Genomic DNA, 7,884 nt, shown 5'->3' on the forward strand with positions numbered 1-7,884 from the left:
GTTCCTTCTCTCTGGCTTGGGCGCTTGTTGGTATGTTTTCCGCTCTGTGGTGCAGTGTTCTCATGACCCCTAGCTTGTGCTCCAGTGGGTGGTGGGAATCGAACAGTAGGTATTGGTCTGTGTGTGTGGGTTTTCTGTAAACACCAATCTGCAGGCTCCTGTCCTCTTCAATGTGTACAGCGCAGTCCAGGAAGGCCAAACTGTTGTTGTGAACATCTTCTCGTGTGAACTTGATGTTACTGTCCACAGAGTTGATGTGTTCTGTGAAGGCTTGCACTTCCTGGCTTTTAATTTTGACCCAGGTGTCGTCCACATATCTGTACCAGTGGCTCGGTGCTGTTCCTCTGAAGGAGTTGAGGGCTTTATTCTCCACTTCTTCCATGTAGATGTTTGCCACAATCTGGGATACCGGTGAGCCCATGGCACAGCCATGCTTCTGTCTGTAGAATCCACCGTTGTACTGGAAATAGGTGGTGTTTAGACAGAGGTCGAGTAATTTACAGATCTGGTCAGGGCTGAGGCTGGTTCTGTTGTCCAGGGTGTTGTCTTGTGTTAGCAGTTTCCTAACGGTTTCTACTGCCTCTATGGTGGGAAGGCAGGTGAACAAAAAAGTCACGTTATAGGATCCCATGGTTTCACAGGATCACAGTTTTTCAAAGTCAGTGGAGTTTTGGATGTGGTGAGGCGTGTAGTTGGGGAGTGTCCGCAGGCCTTTCCACACTGATGCACGATCGTTAGCTGAAAAGCTGTTATTTAGCATTTCGGCTCCTCTTTGCAGCTTTGACCTCCTTAGTCAGAGTGTTCCTGGGCTGGTTTTTGGTTGTTGTATGTGCGGAAGGTTTTAGTCGGCACACGCATGTCATCACAAAAGCTGATGTAAGATGTCACAGTGTCAGTTAGTTCGTCCAGGTCAGTGGCAGCAGCCTCAAACACTCCAGCCACTGCAGTCAAAGCAGGCCTGTAACTCCAGCTTTCATTATTAGATGGGTTACAGGTCCAAAGTATGCTATTTAATTACACTAATTACTGTTACTGCACTGTGGATTGATTCAATCAGAGTGTGATATTGCTCTGTAGTTTTATTGGCTTGCATACAAATATACATACGTAAGCTGTTGATAAGGATCATATTTAAAGTGGCTACTGTCTGAAATTGATAACCTGATGATGGAAGGAGTAATGATTACTAAATGTATGGATGCATTTATGCTTGCTTTTATTATATTCATGTGTGTATCTGTGGGTATACGTATAGCCTATCTTACATTAGGCAACATGTTCATATTTATTTCATTTATTACAGCCAATAAATGGGTCAGATTATAGTAAATGATAAATATCATGAAATAATTTAGTGTAGGATAAGCCCGGATGTCTAGACCTGCCAACAAATGTCGTTAGAAGAAAACAAAACATCCCACGTTTCCTCAGACCTGCAGACCACTACTGTCTAGTAGAACAGACCTTCCCTCATCACCTGACTGCCCCACCCATCTGCACACCTGTTCTGACTTCTCCCATCTGCTCTGCAGTAACCTGGCCTTCCCCGCCTACATCCACCGTTCCACCTCCTTTGTTCCATTTTCAGTCACCCTTGTTTCTGTGTTTGTTTCTTGCTTTGTGCTTTTATCCCGGACCTGCACCAACCTACTTGCCTCTTACCTAACTACCTGCCACTGAGCTCTGTTTGTCATTAAACCACTGACTTCATCATATCGTCTCGACTGTCTGCGTTTGGGTCCTTCTGTGCACATTCCTGGTAGATTACTTTGTACTGGGAACGCTGTATTTCTGCTGATGAAAGATTAAAAACTGCCTCCATGATAACTAACCCGAGTTGTAACTTCCTGTCTCAGACTATTATAAAACTGTTGTGCAGTATTTTGATGACTGACTTAACCTTCAGACTCTTGGATCTGGACTTCCTGGATCGTATTTCATTGTCGGCACCTGCACCTGAATCAACACACCTCCAACCAGCACAGCTCCTGGAGTTTATTTAATGCAGCTGCTTCTGGTTTTTCTGAACTTTGTTGATGATTCTGACTTTTCATTTTATTTGTCCAACACTTTAGTTTCTGGCTTCATCCATCAAGTCTAGTTTTCTTTACGAGCATCACATCGTAACAGAGCCTCTGAGTCTTTTTTTATTATTATTATGCCTACAAAGAAATCAGGATCATTAGGTTTACATTAAACGTCCTCACATTTTATTTCTCCGTGAGACTTATTTTTCTTTCCGTGGTCGAGTCAGACTGACCAAAATAAAATTTCTGAATATCTGTGAGAAACATTCTGCAGTGTTAAAAAAAACAACTAGGAAATCCTTTCAAAACAAAAGATTAAATATTGCATAGCATTAACTTTAATTTGAAAAACAAAACACACACAGTCTTCATCATTCAGCGTTCACACCTAATCACTATAGAAACACCAAACACACCATCAGGAGTCTATACATCACCATGACAACCAGAGGCTCACCTGACAGCTGGTGTGTTAACTGTCACACACACACATAAAGCAATGTGTGACAGTCAGGCTTTTGGCCTAGTAAGGCAACAGTTGGTTGCAGCCTCTCGGTGAAGCTCCACCCCCTGACTCCCCACAAGCAGGCACACACCTGTGTGAACACTCAGGATCTCCATCCATCGACATCGTCAATGTGTTTGCTAACTGCCAAGGTCTGCTAAGGGTGTGGCTGTTGGTGTGCTTTCCCTCAGCTTGTTAGCCAGTTCTTCCCATTTTTTTAGTGTCCTGCCAGACGGACAGGGTGGTGAATTGTGGGAACCCCTTTCCCCTTCATTGCCTGTGGTGGTGTGTATGACAGCTTAGTTTTATTGTGTGGCGTTTGTGTGTATCTTGCTGTGTTTAGGTGGCGGCGCAGCAGTGTGAGTAGTGGTGTCAAGGTACCAGGTAACCCCCCTGCAGGTGGCTCCTGTAGATGCAGAGGTGTTTTTAACCATGTGCTTTTATCCCTTAGCATTCCTGGCAGTATTGGCACCTACATATTATCTGTTTTTATTGTTTGTGCTTGTAAATGTAAATGCTCCATATTTGTATAGCGCCTTTCTAGTCTTTTTGACCACTCAAAGCACTTCTACAGCACATCTGCATTCACCAGTCAAACACACAGCCTAAGTGCTCAAACGGAAACTAACATTCAGGGGTTCAGTATCTTGCCCAACAACACTTCGACATGCAGGGGGACCCGGGGATTGAACCGCCGCCAACCCGCTCTAAATAAATCTTCCTTCCAGTCGAAACCCATGTCTCTGAATTTTATTAATTGTAGGAAACCCAAGGCAACTGTTACTTAAATATTTGATGATTTGAACCCCTCACTAGTTGCCTCGGTTACAAATGTGTGTGTGTGTATATAGTGTATAAACTTTGTATTGTGGATTGTTTGTTTGTGTTTGAATGTAAGAGATGTCGTATTTTTCTGGTATATAATTAGTGATGTGTAAAATACTTCAAATCTTTACTCAAAAGTATCTGGTCAATAAACTACTCAAAGTACAAGTTACTTTTTTTTTTAATACTGTCTGGTGTGTGCAGCCCAGAGGCAGGTGAAAGCCAGGTTGCAAGTTTTTTTTTTTTGGAATAATGTTTGATACTGTGCATCAGGTTAGAAGCAGCCACTGTGCAACAACCAGAATCAAATTCAAGTCACTAATGCTGCATACAGAGTGACTACTGGGTCTGCACCATCTACCTAAACTCCATAATACAAACTTACGTTCCTTCTCACCCGCTACGCTCCTCCAACGAACGCCGCCTGGCTCTGCCGTCCCTTCACACAAAGCAATCCCAGTCCCGGCTATTCTCATCTGTGACACCACGATGGTGGAACGAGCTACCGCACGCCATCAGAGCAGGGGCGTCCCTCTCTAACTTCAAGAAGCTCCTGAAAACTCATCTCTTCTGAGAACACTTCCTCTTATAACACCTCTAACTCCTAATCTCTAACATGCACTTCCTGTGCTCTTCTTCTTCTATCCCCTACAATTATCTTGTATTGATTGCACTTTTTGTAAACTCTTCCTTCCTTCCCTAGGTATCTACCCCATTGATGTGATATGTATTGTGAGCTCTTACTAGTATGTATTGTCAGTTGTAGATCTGTAGTTGATGCTTGTATGTTGTTCCTAAAATGTAAGTAGCGTCTGCCAAATGAGTAAATGTAAACGTGCTTATTTCTGAGGGATGCAGTTCCTGATTATCCCTGATTCTGTTTAATACAATTACCGTAGTCTTTTTATCTACATGAAGGTAAAATAAGCACACCTGCTTGTTGCGGATTCTGATCTGCCTCCAGCTCAGGCAGCTAATACAATGTGATTATGTTCATAGATGCTTTAGGAATAATCTTTACAGTGTAAAGATTTATTGTGTCAGGAACAACAGAGCAGCTCGTTGAATGAAGTCGGGTAAGCCTAAATATAAAGGAAGCTGTGCAGAATGTTTAATCCACACATTTACTCTCTCCTTATGCTTCTCAAAAATGATTACTGAATAAACGGCTGGCAGCTGCTGAGTGAAAGCCAAGATCAGTTTCGCCGGAGACATTCTACAAATAGCAATGCAACGTTTTACAGAAACTAAATATGTTAATACTCGTTGATGGAAAGTGAAAGTATTTCTGCAGCTTGTGAAACAGTGATACAGGCTGCTTTCCAACACGACCACCAGTAACACAGTGTGTAGTTACTGGATTTGAGTTACATTAGTAGAACAACAAAACCTTAAAATGAAAAGGTATTTGTCTGAATTTCTCAGTTTTTGCTGTTAATATCTGACAGAGGGGAACCGGATAAAGCTCTCCTGTGTAACACAGCTCGGATGGTCGCTCATTTTGCATTTAAAAATCGATTACTGGGACCAAAAGAATACTGGTAGAGTAAAAGTACAGTTAACTGGTAACGAGTTGCTACCCACCCGTTTGTAATGCTTCCTGATTGACTCTCTGATCATTCAGTTCTAGTTAAAGTATGAACGATATGAAAATATAAGCACACGTCATTACTAACTCAGAGGAGCTGCAGCAGTGACACTGATGACCCTTTTCTTCACGTCTGTTCAGTTGTGGTGGTTTAGGATCAGCTGAGTGAAGGTTTGGTTCAGGTTTCTTTGCTCTAAAAGCTGCTGTGGTTCGGTCCACACACTCTGCTCCCCTTCATAAAGAAATAGTGGCCTTTATTTTTGTTTTAGCAGCCTGAGATCTGAACAGCAGCAGCTGCTTTCAGTCGGTTATATTTTGATCTTGAAAAACTAAAAATGGTGTCTGATTCCTCCTCACTGGCTCGTTTCTGGGTCCCCTGTTATTCTCTTTCTATCTGCTGCCCTTGTGAAAGATCAGAGACAGATCGAACAGAACAGAACAGCTGTGTTCTTGTGTCTGTTGCGTTGAATGTTGTTTGTCCTGTCGGTCCTGTTGAGGAGAGCTTCAACATCATAGTTTCTCATACAAAGTTGAAATTTTGTCTCAGAGACTGCAGGGCTGCAGTCGAGACAAGTCTCTCTGTTTGTCTCTGAAGAAAATTTAAACTGAATCAGGTTTTCCTCAACAAAACATCAGAATCTCTGACAAACACTGGTGAGTACACTGTTAGTTGGCCAAATTTAATTAAAACCAGAATCTGACTTTGTTTCATTTAAAATATTATGACAGGTGTGTAATTTTTTGGGGAAATAACATGTAAACTTTGACATGTGTATATACTTTATATACTGCTCTATACTTTAAAACTATACAACAGGAAGAAAAGAAAACACCGAGTGCAGTCACAGCTAACCTTAGCTTAAGATGATTTACTTTTTTCTTTTTACCTGTTTCCTCACTCACTCATATATTGAACTGTCTCTCCTGAGGTTTGTTTAATTTGTGGTTTAAGGATAGTCTCACAGTTGGTAAAGATCCCCTCCACTCAGACGTGTTGCAACTGTTTAAAATGTCAGACCTTGATTTTACTGACGTGTATCTGTGCAAAGTTTGTCACTACAGAGGATTTTTCACATTCCTCTACTGAAGGAGGAGAAACTCTGAGATTCAAACAGTTTTAGAATGTTCATCTTGACTTGTTAGAGAGTTCTGGCTGGTTGCGGACCCTTAAAGCCTATTATAGATGTCATATGTGATATTAGCGGTGAAATGGGATGAATCGTGTTCCTATTAAGAAAGACACTGTGTGCGAGGTGGTAAATAAGTGACAAGGTGAATACATAACACTTGATAAAATATTTTTAGATTTCCTCGTGACTTGTTCCACAAGTGTTCCTTCCACCGCCCAATTAGCTCCCCAGTTGAGGTCAACAGGGTCCCATCCTTACTGTACACAGCTTGGACGGTTCCCCGCTTCCCCCTCCTGAGATGGCGGACAGTTCTCCAGAAACACTTTGTTGCCGACCGAAAGTCCTTCTCCATGTCTTCACCGAACTTCTCCCACACCCGCTGCTTTGCATCTGCTTTCAGCTCGAGTAAAACGTCTTTTCACTTTGCTGTCTCTTAACTGTCTGCTCGTGCCGTCCGCCCTGAGTGTGCGTGCAGCATAGACTGTATGCGCGCAGGAGCTACACCCTCTCCCCCTCCACCTCTCAAACTCGTTTCCTACTTTTCGTAAGGCGCTGTGAAGAAACACCCACGTCGACATAGTTTCCACAGCGCCGTATCGCCAATATAAATACACAAACATACCATGCAAAGTTTTATGGTTAGCTGTGGTTGTGCTAACATTAACATTAGCTTCATTGTCGACGTTAGCGTTAGTTTATAATGCAGCAAACCCTCTAACTTAAGTTACCTATGACAGCATGGCTACGACGGTTTCAGAAAATTACCACCAGTGTGAATATTCATTAACTTTTACTAGCTGGAAACTTAACTTACCAGGGTTAGCAAGGAATATTCCAGGTGCTTCTTGTGGCGTGTCCTTCCCTCTTACTGCCACTTGTTGGTTGTTGCCAAGGCAGAGAGGCAGATTTCCCATGAGGCCACATGATAAGCGTACATGTGGCGCGCAACTTACTCAGTTTATTAAGTAGTAGTTTAAAGTTTAAATAATGTTAAGTTGGAATAAGTAATAATTGTGGTTCTTGTAACTAATCATTAGACTTAATCCATTCTCAAATATTTTGATAGAAATTTACCAAAGATATTAAGGATATCTAAAAAAATGTATTTGTCAGGCAAATACTAATTTCATTTTGTGAAATAAAAAAAATTAAATGATAATTGTAAATTGAACAAAAAATTAACGGTTAAATCTAATATTTTGGTATGTGCAACTCAAACAATTACAAAAGCGATTTTCAGAGATTTTATTAAGTTAGTATGGCTATTTATTCCTATGATATTTACTAAGCCTGTGAATGATTTTTGTGCAGAGGGCAGCATGGTACAGGTTTGATCCCTGACAGCAGCAGCACAGGGCAGACAGATGAAGAGTTCCTGCTGAGGTTCCAGCTTTTTCACATTCCTCTACTAACTGTTCTCACAGTTCTCTTTACCGACATGCAGCTCAGCACAGCCGCTCATCTCACATGCCTCACAGTAACTTCACAGAAAACAAACAGAAATGCTGGAATTCGCTTTAGTAGGCTTTCTTGTTACCATTCTGAGAGTATTTCCACGTGTATGGGTGTAAGTGCAACAGCTTTCAGTAAAATACATGGACATATTGAAGTAAACGCTTTAAGAGGTGGCAAGTTTATATCTGTAGCACATTTCAACAACTAGGCGAGTCAAAGTTAAAAGATAAAAACAACATAGCGCACTATAAAAAGACATTTAACCTGTTAACCTGAAAATATAAACAAGATAAAACAATAAAAGTTCCATTGCAGTGTAGAGTCAAACAGGAAAGTCTTCAAGAGACCTGCAGT

Source organism: Micropterus dolomieu, linkage group LG06 (genome assembly GCF_021292245.1).
Source record: "Micropterus dolomieu isolate WLL.071019.BEF.003 ecotype Adirondacks linkage group LG06, ASM2129224v1, whole genome shotgun sequence".
Classification (NCBI taxonomy): domain Eukaryota; kingdom Metazoa; phylum Chordata; class Actinopteri; order Centrarchiformes; family Centrarchidae; genus Micropterus; species Micropterus dolomieu.